At 43.0% G+C, this 15,996-nt stretch overlaps 1 protein-coding gene across 1 annotated transcript in view; it reads left to right on the top strand.

Annotated features, from left to right (window-relative positions):
• Positions 1-15,503, top strand: part of Lrrc49 (leucine rich repeat containing 49) — a 120,535-nt gene extending 105,032 nt beyond the window's left edge. The window contains exon 18 of the mRNA XM_029543523.1: positions 14,112-15,503. The gene's annotated coding sequence lies outside the window, so the exon portion shown is untranslated. The remainder of the gene's footprint in view (positions 1-14,111) is intronic.
• The last annotated feature ends 493 nt before the right edge of the window (positions 15,504-15,996 follow it).

Genomic DNA, 15,996 nt, shown 5'->3' with positions numbered 1-15,996 from the left:
GAGCAGTGTCTTAGACTGCTCAGGGCTCATTACAGGTGTCCTCTTATTTAAACTAACAATCTAATATATGTATTCTAGTTACACCTATCTGAGTATTGAACAATTGGGCAGAAAGACTTGGCAGATCAGCTAATCACATTTCAGCTAAGCACGCGCGCACGCACACTAAAGTGTACATTTGGATGTCAGATAACTGATGTTAGTCTGTTATCTCCTTCTGTCATTTAGGCCCCAGGAATTGAACTCAGGTCGTCAGGGTTGGTGGTCAAGCCATCTCACCAACCTCAAAAATAAGCTTGTTTCCAGCAGTGTTTTTGATCTGCTTTTATGTTTTGTTGGGAACTTAAAACAGCATTTCTCCAATATGTTTAAGACACTGAAGGGCACAAAGTATAAATTCTAACATGAAATATGTATGAGCTCATGCACACTGTTATGCAGTGAGGACGTATGAAAAGTATAAGAATACTGGCCATGTTACCGATAATGTGTGGCTAGTCAGCATGACGTGTCAAGTACAAGAAAGAAACCAAGCAGGTCATGTTGAGTGGGTACTATACCCATCTAGGTAGAGATCGTGATGGGATCCAGATGGCAGTGGCAGGGGTGTCAGGAGTGGTTGCACTCTGGTTTTATTTTATTGGCAGAGGTAATAAGTGCACTGACTGATGGAGTATGGGGTAGGGGATACAGGAGCGAATGGTAATAGTGGGGGATTGGCTTGGATGAGTGGGAACACTTGCCAGCCAACCACAGAGGGCAGTGGCACTTGGGGAGGAGCAGATAATGGCTAGACAGCCAAGCACACACACTTAGTGGGTGTGGCTATAGGAGGTGAGAGGTGAAGGGGAAGCTTGGATTGAACTAAGTTATACAATTTTGAGCCAACAGAATTTAGCAGCAGGTGTCATACTACTTTATATTTCAGAAAATTAGTTTACCATTCTTTTTTTATTATTTTATTTTATTTTATTTTTTGAGACAGGGTTTCTCTGTGTTCCCCTGGCTGTCCTGGAACTCACTCTGTAGACAGGCTGGCCTCAAACTCAGAAATCTGCCTGCCTCTGCCTCCCAAGTGCTGAGATTAAAGGTGTGCGCCACCACTGCCCAGCTTCTTATAGTTCTTAATGTAGTCACATCTGTTAGTGTTTTATGATTTCTTTGATTATAATTAAGCTGATTTAGAGTTGATAATAATTCATATCCTCTTATATTTTATGTGAGGGGGATTGTGCCCGTGTGTGTGTGTGTTTGTGTATCCCTGTGTGTGCCCGTGTGTGTGTCCGTGTGTGTCCGTGTGTGTGTGTGTGTGTGTGTGTGTGTGTGTGTGTGTGTGTGTTAGTGCACATGAGTGTGGAGGTCAGAGGTTGACATCACTCCCTCCCTTATCTTTTGAGACATGGTCTCTCACTGGATTTGGCTGGAGTGGCTGACCAATGAGCCACAGGGGTTCTCCCGTCTCCACCTCCCAGCGATGGTATTACAGTTCCTTCACCCCTGGCTGTTTCACCTGGATGCTAAAGACTGAGCTCAGGCCCTCATGCTCACATGGGAAGCACCTCACAGACTAAGCCATCCCCACACCTCCCCTTTCCTTACTGTTACCCCACACTTACCCGTCAGACCTAAACAGGCTCCAGTGGTCTCTTCTGTGAGTAAACCCAGGCTTGAATTCTCCCATCTCTCAGGCTGTTCATACTCTGGGGTTCGAGTTGGGGAAGAAGAGGAAACATCAGGACGGTTAGGAGAGAGAGGGGCCTGGCCAGTCAGCAAAACAAATACAAGATGAAACAGAGGGAAGGCTGCTCAGGAAAATATTAATTTTAAACCTTAAAGAACAAAGGTTAGTTTTCCTAGCCTGCTTTTCTGGGTCAGCTCGAGATGGAGGGGTGGGTACTGTTGCCAAGAAATTCTGAGCCAAGTTGGAAACTTGATCACAACCACTGTGGTCAAGCAGTATTGATGGAATATTTGTTATCTTTGATCCCGACCTTCTGCTTATATTTATGTCTTCCTGGTTCTTGGTATGTGCCCTTTCTTGCAAACTACCTTGAATCCTTTCCAAAGTGTATTGAAAGCTCTAGAGAGTAAATGAGTCCCAGAGAGTAAGTCCACTCCTTGGGGAGCAGATTCATTTCTTTACGAGACAATGAAATGGAATTCCTTATTATGGTTCCTCTAAACTTCAGCAATAAGAGAACTGACTCCTTCTTGGTGTTTATCTTGAAATATTTCACCATGCAGAAATGCGCACTGAATAGTATCTCAAATAAATACCCGGCTCACCACCAAGCATAACAGATCTTAATATTTTCCACATTTGCCTCAGGTTCTTAAAATAACACATTACAAATAGAGAAGGAGCCCCTGAACCCCTCCTTCCCTCCCTGAAGGTAACCACTATATTGGATTTCATGCTGATTATCCATTCCTGTTTCCCTAGTATTCCTGTTATGCATAAATGCATAGGGAGTTTATTTAATTGAGTTTCATATTTTCCAAATTTGTATAAATCACATGCAGTTTTCTCCCTGTATTTTCTTGTCAATTTTCCTGTGGATCATCCTTGTTGATGACAGAAGTTGTTGCCTGTTTGATATTGTTTGTGACTCCTCTATAGGCTGGGTACTGTGAGTGGACGTTAAGAGTTTCCTGTCAAACATACCGGACATCTACGCATGAACATACATACACACAACCAGACATCCACACATGAGCACACATATATACAACCTGGCATATACAAACCAACACACAAACACACCCTGGCATACACACATGAACACATATACACACAACTTGGCATACACATGTGAACACACATAATATATTGTGTTTTAAGAATATTTTAAAAAACATATGATGTACAGCATGCACAGGACCTGCTGACCTGCAGCTCATGCAGTCATATTCACTATTGTCACATTGTTTTAGAAAGAGATGTCTACCAGAGTTTTCCACAAGCAGACAATCTCCAGTTGTCCCACACCATCACTGACAGCATGTTATGTGTTCAGATGTGTATGCCATGTTGTGTGTGTGATGTGTTCATGTGTGTGTGCCAGATTGTGTGTGTGTGTGTGTGTTTGGGTGTGTATACCAGGTTAGGTGTGTGTACTCGTGTGTGTGCCAGGTTAGGTGTGTTCATGTATGTGTGCCAGAGTGTGTGTTTGTTTGTGTATGCCAGGTTGTATGTATATATGTTCATATGTTATGTCAGGTTGTGTGTGTATTTATGTATGTTTGTATTCATGTGTGTGTGCCAGGTTGTGTCAGTTTTGTGTGTGCCAGTGTGTGTGTACATTGTATACTAAGTTGGTGACTTTTGTACAGAGGAAAGAATACTCAAGGAACTTGTTTTAAGATGATGTTTACATACAACTGTACTGGTTAGATTTTTGTTAATGTGAAGTGAGCTAGAGTCTCCTGGGCAAGAGGGAATGTCAGTTGAGAAATCATTTCCTTGAGTTAGCCTGTGGGCATGTCTGTAAAGCATTTTCTTGATTGATGATTGATGTGTGAGGGCCTGGCCCCCTGTAGTTGTTGCCACCCTGGCCAGATGGTCCTGAGTGATACAAGAAGGCTGGTTGAGCAAGCCATGAGATGCAAGCCAGTACACAGCATTCTGCAATGGCTCTTGCTTGAGTTTATTCCTGCCCAGACTATCCTTAGCGATTGGCTGATCAGAATGTGTAAGCCAAACACCACACACACACACACACACACACACACACACACACACACACACATACACACACACACCCCAATTTATCTTTGGTCATAGTGTTTATCACAGTCTTAGAAAGCCAACTAGCACACAGCAGAGTGTAACAAGTACACAACTTGATGTATTTTGGAAACATAGTTAACAACTTGCTTCCTTCAGTTCTTTCTCGACAAAGCCTGAGCTCCTGTGTAAGCCACTACAACTGTAAAACCGTGGGAGCAGAACCACACAGGAATACAGGTTTCTCCCCCAAGGCAGTGCTTTGAGAATCAACTGGATTGTGCTATGTATTGCTAGCCCATTTATTTGTTTTAGTGCAATCATACCGCAATTTGATTGTCCGTTCTGCTGGGCTGTATCCAGACATTTTTTGCAGGGATCCTTTTCTGCAGCACAACCTCTCCTCACAAAATAGTTGCAAGTTTAACTTTAGTAGGAATGGCCGTGCATTTTTTCACTGTGGACAGACAATTCTACCCAGCCTCTAGCAAAAGCAATGGGTAAGGGCTCCAAGAGCTATCTGCTTCTGCCCTCAATTGCTGTGAGCTTTAAAACGATGTGGGCTGTGCTCGTGTGACTGTTTGAAGCAGTTCATTCATTGCTGCTTTAATTGTACTTTTGCTGTGTGTGGATGTGATGTGGGGTTCTGTTGGACACATTTCTGTGCACTTTGTGATCATCTTTAAATATTTTGTAAAATGTTCAGGACTGTGACCCTCTTTTTTTTCTAGAAATCCTTGCACTGTCTTTGGTATTGATTTACATGAGTCCTCTGTGGATTCTAGATAGAGCAACAGTGTATGCATTTCTATGCTGTGTGATTTTTATGATCTCTCTACGAATGTTCTTCCCACCTCACATTTGCAGGGTGTGCCACCCTTTCAGTGGTTCTCAATCTGTGGGTCACAACCCCCTTGGCAAGCCTCCATCTCCAAACATGCATTTCCATTCAATAACAGTAGTGAAATTACAGTTGTGAAGTAGCAATGAAATAATCTTATGGTTGAGGGTTACCACAACATGTTGAACTGTATTAAGGGTCACAGAGTTAGGAAGGTTGGCTCTCCTTCCTGTACAGTTGGGCTGGATAGTTGTGCTGGTTACTCTTGGGACTGTGGCCCTTTTGTTTTGAGATTAAGTAATCCAGGCTGAATTCAAAACTCAAGGCTGTTGCTCAAGCTGGCCTCAAACTGGTGATCCTCCTGTCTCAGCCTCCCAAGTGTTGGGATACAAGTGTGTGCCTACCATGCTCATCTTGTCAATGGTGTAAGACCCATGTCAAGTTTCATTTCGTCTCCCACGTGGAAGCCCACTTGTTCCAAAACAGACTGTTCCAAAGGGTTTCCTTCCCCACACTCAACTGTCTTACCTTTTAAAAAGAAAAAGAAAAGCAAGCCATTGACGTGGATATGCGCATATAGATTTCTTTTTCATTACTATTGTGTCCTTTTTCACTTTTTATACAAATTCTGCATTATTTTGATTACTGCATCTCTAAATAAGTCTTGAAAACAAGTATTATAGTACTTTGAACTTCAATTTTAATCTTTAAAAAGTTGCTTTAGCTAATCTGTCTCTTGCATTTCTATATAATTGTAGAAACTTCTTGCCAATAAATTTTTTAAAAGACTTGGGACTCTATCCAGTCTACAGTGAACTGGAGAGGCTCTCAAACCATAACTATTATCTTGCTATGTGATATATTTTTTCTGCATTTAAATACTTTCCAGTCCTAAGTTTTAAGACTGAATTTTATTCTGAGGCAAATTTATTTCTTAGCATTGCTGTGGTTAGAATCTTTCATTGTCTCCCAAAGGTCCATGTGCTAAAGGCTTAGTTGATCTGTTTATGATTGTGTAGGGGTGGAACATTTCACAGATGAGGAAACTGAAATTGAGTGTAGGAGTGAAACTGAAGGTGTTGGAGTGTTTGTCCTGGGAGGAGTCAGTGGGACCTAATCTTCCTTCTTCGTTTGCTTCATGGCTGCCATGATGTAAACAGCTTACATGAAGCATCATAGCTCCAAAAGCTACCTTCAGAAGCAAAGCAACGAAACCAACAGACCATGGGCAAAAGTGTACAAAAGCAGGAGCTACAGAAACTATCTCTAAGAGCTGACTATCTATGCTGGAGAGATGGCTCAACTGTAAAGTGTTTGCTATGCAAGCACAAAGATCCCAGTTTGACCCTCAGCACACATGTAAGAGCCAGGTATGGCTCCAGGTGCCTATGGTCCCAGGCCTGGGAAGGCAGAAACAGGAAGGTCCTTGGGACTTGTTGGTTGCACAGTCTAGAAGAATTGATGATTTCTAGGTTCAAAGAGAGACTCTATCTAAAAAATATTATGTGAAGAGCAATTGAGATTCCTTACATTGACCTCTGGCCCCTACACAAATGTATACAAAAATCCATGCACATCCACATGTATTTGCACATGAACATACACATACACACACATACACATACAAGTTGATTAACTTAACTGAATAACAGTATATTTTATCTATTAAAATTTTATTAGCCGGGCATGGTGGCGCACGCCTTTAATCCCAGCACTTGGGAGGCAGAGGCAGGCGGATTTCTGAGTTTGAGGGCAGCCTGGTCTACAAAGTGAGTTCCAGGACAGTCAGGGCTATACATAGAAACCCTGTCTCGAAAAAACAAAACAAACAAACAAACAAACAAAAAACAAAAACAAAATTTTATTATATTCTCATAGCCAAAGACATAGTTGTTTTATATATAGTTGATTCTTAGAATTCTCAACGTCTATATTTGGAAATTTGTCTCCTAGATAAAATTTATTCATAATCTTCAAGTCAATACTCATAGTTTCCCCAAATGTTAGTGGAAAGGCACAAAGTGGTTTAAAAGCATGAGCCACCTGATACCCATGTTCCCAGCAGAAGTCTCCATGGCACACTGCCTTTTTGTTTGAGTTTTCAAGATATAAACACGTGCACTTTTCACTTGTTATTTGGTGCTATGCTTACTGCATTTTATGCTTTTTCATGACTATTCTGCTGTTTAAAATGTCTCCACAGGGCTGGAGAGATGGCTCAGTGGTTAGGAGCCCCGACTGCTCTTCCAGAGGTCCAGACTTCAATTCCCAGCAACCACATGGTGGCTCCCAACTATCTGTAACTTCAGTTTCAGGATCCAATGCCCTCTTTTGGCTCCCGTGGGCACAGGCTAAATATTCAGACACATAAAAAAATTAACATGAACCTGAGAAGAAAAAACAAAACAAATCAAAACAAAACAAAGTACCACAAAAGATTCTAACTTTATTTTTTCCCACAGGGGCAAATACTTGATATTGACTAATTTCAAGTTTCATGTTCACAACAACTTTATAGAAAACAACTATCTTAAAATCTTAATGATATAAGTTTGCTATTTTGAATTTGTATCCCAAAGCCATCTGATATTATTTCTTAGGACTTTTCAAACCAAAAAAAATTATTTTTGTACAAATAATGACATTGTTACATACATCTTCCTTTTCTATGTAATTCTCATTATTTTTCCTTCTTGTCTTATTGCACAGGCTAGAATTGCCAACTCAATGTCTAAAGAAGCTATTGATTAATGTCAGTCGTAGGTGCTGCAGTAGAGAGAGAAGCTCACCAAGATGCCAAGCCTTCATTTTACAAAGGAGCAGAGGGGTTCAGCTTTCTTGAAAAAGACTGGCACCCAGCTAGCTCACTCCAGTTACTTTATCTAAACATCAAGCAAGGTTAATTGGAGCCGAGAAAGGTTCCAGCTACCAAAGTTATCTTGCCCTTTCTACCTGTAAGAGCAGATCACCCACACAAATCTCAGTCTCTTTTGACCATGTCTAGCCATAATCGAACATAAGAACTCCAGGTTTGCCAGGAGTGTCTTAGGACCAAGGTTGGTACAGCTACAAGTTCTCATGCAGGTAGATTCTGGGAAGCTGCCCCCAGTTAATTCTGATTGGCAGATAAAGATACCAGCAGCCAATAGCTGGGGAGGAGAGACAGGCGGGTTTTAGGATTTCTGGGCTTGGGACCTGGAGAAAGGACGAAGGAATAGAGACGCCATGCCTGAGGAGTGTGCTGGACCGAAAGGCAGAGCCGCCGTGTAAAGGGGAAGGGAGAACGGAGACCAGAAGGCTGCTCAATTGGAAGCAGCCAAGATGGAACATAGGCATTAGTAAACAGTAACTTGAAATTATCGGCGGGAGGTAGATTCTAGCAACACGGAGGCTAGACAGTTGCCCAGCTATTGTGCTGTATAAGGCATAATAAATACAAAGGCTGTGTGTGTGTCTTTCATTCGGGAACACAAACCATTTGGGCAGAAAGCAACTCCACGATGGAATTTATTAAATATTAACACTACATACTTCTACTGAAATGATCACACAGTTCCTCTTTAGTCTTCTGGTGAGGATCACACTCACTGACTTTTCAAATTTCAAACCAACCTTGCCTTCTTAGAATATCTACATGTTATTCTTTCAAACATCGTTTGATTTTATTGGCTGATGCTTCTTTGTATCTGTCTCTCTGTGTATTAAACGTATTGGTCTATAAAACTTTTTTTTTTTGCCTTCATATTCCATCCTGTTCCAATCTTTAAGGAAACTTGGCAGAGCCACATGCTTTAAAATATATCCTTCACTTTCTAGTAATTTCTTCTTTGACCCAGAAGCTATTTAGACATACTGTTCAATTTCCAAGTTTTTGATCCCACTAGATGGATCCTACACTTTCTGTTCTCTTGGTAGGTGTATGGGGTCTCATTGACATCTAACCTGAAATTTGGCTGGGGAGATCCATCCATTTCTGAAGGAGGACCACAACATCTGTCAGTGTCAACCAGGCCAAAAATTCTAAAGCACCTGCCCCAGTCATCTTGATCCTTTTACATGTCTACATGGCTCATCGATCTTTTACTTGTCTACATGGCTCATTGATTATTTAATACCTTGAAGCTAGAGTTGTGTTTCTACTAGAGTTGTGCAGTTGTGTTTTCTTTGAGACGAGGCCTCACTCTGTAGTCTGGCTTCCCCAAAGCTTATGATGCTCCTCCTTCTTCTGTCCCCTCCCTGACTGATGGAATTATAGGCATATATTGCCACAGCCAGCCTCCATGGGTCCTTTTAAAGACATATCATTTATATGCATATATCTATCAAACCCAATAACTAACCTTTGAAAAAGGTGAATTTCGTTCACCCAGATCTCCTAATTGCGAAGTTCATTAGGATAAATTAGCACCTAATGGATGCTTTTACCTGTCCTACCTATCGCACGTTGTATGTTCCTCTTTCGACTGCTTAGTTTATGATGACCAAATTGTTTTTGTTTGTTTGTTTGTTTGTTTTTTGTGATGCTGCCAGTCAAACACGAGACCTCACACAGGCTAGCAGGCGATCTACCTCCAGCCCTGAGAATATTCTTTAGCCGCACAAGTTCATCCTAAGTAGCTGGACACCACTTAGTAGATGAACAATGTGGTTCTACTTTTGGAACAATTTCCTAGGAAATTTACCACATAAATCTACTCTACTGCCTTTTCATCGATTAACATTAATTTCTAGTGCCCATCCCGTTTATTCTCCTGGAATGAACAGGTCCTTTAAAAACCTTAGGGTAGTTTCTCTTCATCCACCTCATCTCCTTTGGGTACGGTGCCGAGCTTTGGGCCCAGCGTGTCTCAACAACCGTTCATGTGTCAGAGGTTTGACATTTCATCCTGGAAACTTTCAGACCCCCTTTGTGTTTTCCAATCCTAGTGACCAAGTTTTATTCTAGGTATTTTGAAGTCAAGACAAATTGGAGTCCTGGAGTCCATTGAGTGTCTAGGAAGCCACAGTGGTCCTTCCTTGTCGAGCTAGATTATCAAGTAAGGGTGGACATGGGGGAACTCCTTCCCATCTGTGATAAGAGTCCTCATTTTCTGTCCTTGCATCGTTCAGTGTTGGCTACCTGGGGGTGCTGGTGCCAAGCAAAAGATCTGAGCAGGGGCATCCTCAACACCATGTCTTCTTTATCCTGACAGGACAGACAGCCTCCCCCAGTTTCCTGAGCCACAACTGGCTCTAACTGATCTGCCATTGAAGCCTCTGAATTTCAGTGTCCGGAGCCCAGGTGGCCTGTTTTTCATGCCTGGGGCAACTCTGACATAAAGCCTCATTCCTCCAGATTAGCTGTGTCAGGGTCACTTAGGACAGTGCTCCAGGTCCACAAAGAACAGATTAGCGAAGTTTTCCCCTCCTCCTTATCCTGTATCCTCCTTACCTCCCTATCCACTCAACTCCTCCCCCTCAAAAAAACCCAACAAAACAAAAACAGAAAAACAAAACAAAAAACAAAATTAAAACAAACAAAAAACCAGTAAGGCAAAAGTCCCAAAACAAAATGCATCATCACCCTCCACTCCCGCCACCCTCCATAAACAACATGGGGTTTGTTTTGTGTTCCCCAACTACTCCTGGGCATGGGCCTGCCTTGGAGTGGGCTGACATACCTAGTGACACCCCACTGGAGAAACTGAACTGCAAATAGCCTCTTAGTTAGAGTTCAGATCTTCTTTCCCTTCTCAACACCGGGACCCATCTGGCTTGAACCTGTGAAGACGCCATGCATCCTGGCACAGTCTCTGTGAGTTCATACATGTGTCAGCAGACTCTTTTTTCCCTGGAGTCATCCACCACCTCTGGCTCTTACAATCTATCTGCTGACTCTACCACATAGAACCCCAAGCTTTGGTGTGTGTGTGTGTGTGTGTGTGTGTTGTGTGGTGTTGGTGGGTAACAAGAGAAAGACATTCCACTTAGGACATTCTTTTTGCTCAGTCAAAGCCATAGAATATCTCCTGTCTCCAGATAAAACAAACCTTGCCATCCCCGCATCTCCCAAGGTGTGGTTCATTTCTTCATCTAGCCTGGTAAAAAGTCAGGCACGTAGTAACTTCCTTTTGGTCAATTGTTTTGTCATAGGATCAACACAGAGAAGATAGCAGCCAGGGAGCTAGGTGGATGGCTCATCTGATAAAGTGCTTGCGGCACAAGCTTGAAGGCCTGAGTTCAAATCCCTAGTCCAGCACCCATGGAGAGACTGGAGGTGGTGGTGACGGATAGACAGGAGGCTTCCTCCGACTCCCATCCAGTCTCTTCTAATCAGTGAGTTACAGGCTCAGTGAAAGACTGTGTCTCAAAAAGTAGGATGGGAGCAATTGAGGAAGACACTACTGACCTCTGGTTTCCATATGTGCATGCATTTGTACACACACACACACACACACACACACACACCCAAAGAAAATACAAACCAGTGGTTTTTTTTCTGTAAAATAGAGTGGGAGTAGAACCCATTACACACACACACACACACACACACACACACACACACTTAAGCAAAGTAAAAAAACAAACAAACAAACAAAAAAACAAGCCAGTGGCATTTTTTCCCCTGTAAAACAGAGTGGGAATAGAACCCATTTATTAACATCAGCTTTCTTGCCTGGAAATATAGCTGTCATTCAGCCAATCACAAGGACCTAAACAACCTCATTTTCAGTTTACATCACAAACTTGGCATCAACTAGAGACAAAAAGAATGTTCTTCAGCCCAGAGTTTCTCTGGAGAAGATGGTCACTGACTCTGTTCCCCTCCGACGTGCCACGCAGATTGCCAAGTTCCGATCTGAACTCCACACAGCCTGCCCTCCATACAACCGCAAACATCTGCCCGTAGGTACACGTCAGAGTGTCTGGGCTCCACTTCAAGTGCCAGGGATGTTTTGCAACACCGAATGACAACAACTGATAGAGGAATTCCAACTTTCCATCCAGAAAAACATTCATCATCCTGTTTATGGCTAGCTTATACCTTGTAGATAATGATATGGCTTGGGTCTGTTTTCTTCTGTGGAATGAAATATCAATGCTTCAGCCGCTTCAGTCTCTGCCTTGAGTAACAGAGTTTCGTATGGTGTGATTTGTTTGTTCTGGAAACAGTAAACTTATTTACCAAAGTTGACCTTTGTCTAAAAATAATGTAGCACTTAGTACATAAGCCCATAGTACATAAGAAGTGAAGAGCTAGAGGTAAAAAAGCCACCAATTAAATAAAACCCAATTTAAAAAGATTTATCTTTTAACATGCGCGAGAATTTTGCCTGCACGTATGTCTGTGCATCATCTGCATGCCTGGAGCCTGTGGAGGTCGGAGGATGACAACAGATCCCCTGGAACTGGAGTTGTGGATGGTTGTGAGCTGCTGCGTGGTTGCTGAGAACCAATCCTGGGTCCTCTGGAAGAGCAGCTCATATGCTTAACTGCTGAGCCCTTGCTCCTGCCCTCCCTGAAGCCCAGACTTTACATAGAATTCCTAACCTACAGTTGTGCTTTCAGGTCACATGATGGTCCTTGTGCATGGGTAAAACCACTGGATCACAGATTCTCCCTGGAGTGTTCTTTCTGTCCCATGTGTACACTGGACTCCGCTCACGATTTTAGTTCATTTACCTTTTAATGTTGATTCACTCATCAGTACTCTTCCAACAAGCCTCCTTTTACAAGTATATTTTTATTTGTATTTATGTGTGTCTGCATGTGTGTATATGACCTGAGTACAGTGTCCACAGAGGCCAGAAGAGGTCGCCTAGAGCTGGAGACATGGCTTCTGGGAGCCATGCTTGGTTACTCTGGAAGAGCAGCAAGCCCTCTTCACCACTGAGCCATCCTCTAGCCATTTTTGTGAGTTGGGGATAATCACAGCAGATACAAAAGCTTTGACAAAAGTTCACTCAGCAGAAATCTACTGAGTCTTTAACACACGGCAGATGTGACACTGTGGCTGTGTGGTTCCCATGAGCAGTGACCACTGCCAACATGGAATACACAGGGTGAAGTGGAAAGTCCTACTTTCTTTGGAGATTTAAGTTGTGTCGTGTGGTGTTTTTCTAGTTACCTATTCTTGTGGCCTAAGTTTCCTTGGGGGTGTCTCCCTCCTTTGTTGTTCTGTCTCTGGCAGTTAGTAAAATATCAGTTGACTGCTAAAGATTTTCCTCGGTCTTTGTAGATAAACCCTTTTCACAGACAGTTCCCATTCTTAGCATCGGTCTTACTTAGTTTCTGTTGCTGTAGTAAACCATCATGACAACTTGGGGAGGAAAAGGCTTATTCCCTTTACAGTTTTAGCACAGCCCTTCATCTGAGGAACTCAGGGCAGGACCCTGAAGCAGAGGCATGGAGGAGCACTGCTTACTGGCTTACTCCTCATAGCTTGATCAGGCTGCTTTCTTATACACCCGAGGACCCCTTGCCCAGGGATGCCACCACCCACAGTGAGCTGCTCCCCCACCCAACACACATATAGTGGGATGTCTCTACTACACTGGTCATTAACCAGGAAATGTACTCATAGACTTACATATGGGCCAATCCAATGGGAACATCTTTCTTAACGAGATTCTCCCGGGAAATGCACTCATAGACTTACATATGCGCCAATCCGATGGGAACATCTTTCTTAACGAGACTCTCCCTTCTCAGATGAATCTAGCTTGTGTCAAGTTGACAAAACCAGGGCAGCAGCTCTGCATCCTGCTCTTCCAATCCCTCTGTGCTGCTGGCCTGTGCAACTCCCAGATGCCAAGCCCAGACCGTTAGAAGCAAGCATCAAAGAGCATTTGGAGCAATCCCATGGTGGCTCTTCCTAACAGACAACCGTTATATCTTATCAAAGTCACCATGTGTGCACAACAAAGAGAGCAGAAGAGGAAAATATGTACTCTTGATATTAGATAAGAAGACCTCACGGGTATTGCAGTGGCCAAAGATGGAAATCATTAGGCATGATGAAAGTGCTGTAAGGCAGAAGAGAATAAAAATGCAAAGCATGTGTACCAAATGCTGGGAATGCCTCTCCAAAGATAACCTCTCTCTCTCTCTCTCTCTCTCTCTCTCTCTCTCTCTCTCCCTCTCTCTCCTCTGTGGAAACATGTCCCTCATTATGCATAAAATCTCCTTGTCATTGTTGTTGGGTGTTGTGTGAGGCGGTGCATATGTGTGGTGTATGAGTGTACATGTATGTGCAAATGCATGTGTCTGTGTGTGTTTATACCAGTGTGTATGAGACCACAGGATTACACTGGTAGCCTTTCTCCATTGTTCTCTGCCTTTATTCCGTGAGTTCACCATTTCAGCTAGGATGGCTAGCTAGCAAGCACCTTGGGTCTGCCTGTGTCTGCTCCCCAGTGATATATAGGCATACATGAGTGGTCTTGACTTTTTATGTAAGTACTGGGGATTTGAACTCAGGTCCTCATGTATGCATAGACAGTGCTCTTATCCATATCTTCATATGAGCCACATCTCCAGCCTGAACTTTTGATTTCTTAACAGGTTTACAAGGATACCTTGGCAGCTCATCCCACTCTCCATCAGCTCTGCCCATCTCATTCAACAGTGGCTGGGTTCCTGTCCTGAGAACTTTATGTTGGTGATGGTGACTGTTTCAAGGGAGCTATGCAAGACACAAGCAGCACTTGGTTCAGGATTGGCCAATACTGATTTGTTACCCTGTGAAACATTTCTTGAAGACTAGCCTGGGAATGCCTTCCTCAAAGCATTGCTCTTAGATGAGCTATGTGAAGTCTTTAACTTGAGCTGTCTGTCTCCATACCAGCCTGTGAACAGGCTCCTGGAGGACTCTTCTGCCTAGCACATTTTGAGACCAGTGTTTTGACCAATGGTGTCATTTTAGTCAAGTGCCTCCGAGCCAGTCCCTGAAGTCAGGCAAGGAGGCCCTGCAACATGACCCACCTATGCTATTGATGATACTTGATCAGATGCCAAATGATATAGGCCTGTATTAATATGAGGAGATGGTTTTGCAACAAGAAGAAACATCCAAAGAAAGCTTGTCTAAAAAGTTTTAAAGTAGTCACTTCACCCATCTTCAGATGTCAAGGGTTTATACCTGTCTTCCCACACTGAAATGAGGCAGCAGGCTTGGGCAGCCACTCTTCTAATTGGCTTCTTCACCTGTTTGTTGACCTGGCTGTTGGTGTATGGAACAAAGTGCTTGTGCCAGGAGACGCCACCCACTGTATGAAAAGTGGGGTTTTGTGATGTAGCATCTTTCTGGTTTTGTTTTGATACAGCCTGGTGTGGGGCTCAAACTCACTATGTAGCTAGCGTTGAACTTCCGCTCCTCCTGCTTCCACCTCTTAAGTGCTCACTGATGCTCACTGTCATAGCTGGGTTTGTGCAGTGCTGGGGAGCCCAGGGCTTCCTGCATGCTAGGCAAGCACTCTGCCAACTCAGTCACACCCTCAGCCCCATGTAGCATCAAACACAGTGGAAACCATGATTTATCGGAGAAGTCATTTTCCAAAGCAGATGGCTCTGCAGCCTTGGCAGGATTCCCCTGGGTCTCCTTTCATCTACATCCTCCCAGGCCCACTGTTTGAAGTAAAAGAAACCAGGACCCCTCAGAGACAGATGAGCCTTGTGTTCAGAGAGACAGAATGAGTCTGGAATAGCCTCTTGTTACCAGAAAGTCAGGATTTTATTTAAAAACTTGTTAGAGGCAGTAGCTGAGGACCAAAGGACCCGACTTAAGGGTCTTTGTGGGTTATGTTGGGACTGTGTGAGCACACAGTATTCATGTTTTTTGAGGGAAATTGAAAGAAGATATGAAGGACCAGTGGTTTCATAATTATATCCCAAAAGAAAAATTAAAGTTAGTATAAAATATAAAAATTTATATAAAATTAAAACAGTACGAATTGTTTTAGGATTTACTTTTGTTTTCATTTCTGTGGTATGTGTATGTGGTATGTGTGAGTGTGTGCATGTGCGTGCATGTGTGCATGTGTATGTGAGAAAGAGACACACACATGTGTGTGTTCGTGCTAATGGGAACTGTCTTTGAAAAGCAGCGAATGCTGTTAACTGCTGAGCCATCTCTCCAGCCCTGGTGCGATTTTTTTTTAAAAGGTATTCAGTTCTGGGTATATTTATTGATATGAAATTTTTTTATTATTTTCTTTATTTACATTTCAAATGCTATCCCAAAAGTTCCCTATACCCCACCCCAACCCCTGTTCCCCTACCCACCCACTCCCACTACTTGGCCCTGGCCTTCCCCTGTGCTGGATCATATAAAGTTTACAAGACCAAGGGGCCTCTCCTCCCAATGATGGCTGATTAGGCCATCTTCTGCTGCATATGCAGCTAGAGACTTGATCTCAGGGGGTACTGGTTAGTTCATATTGTTGTTCCA

This window comes from Mus pahari, chromosome 10 (assembly GCF_900095145.1).
Source record: "Mus pahari chromosome 10, PAHARI_EIJ_v1.1, whole genome shotgun sequence".
Taxonomy (NCBI): domain Eukaryota; kingdom Metazoa; phylum Chordata; class Mammalia; order Rodentia; family Muridae; genus Mus; species Mus pahari.
Note: the sequence above shows the minus strand (reverse complement) of the source record. Positions and strands in the feature narration are given on the sequence as shown.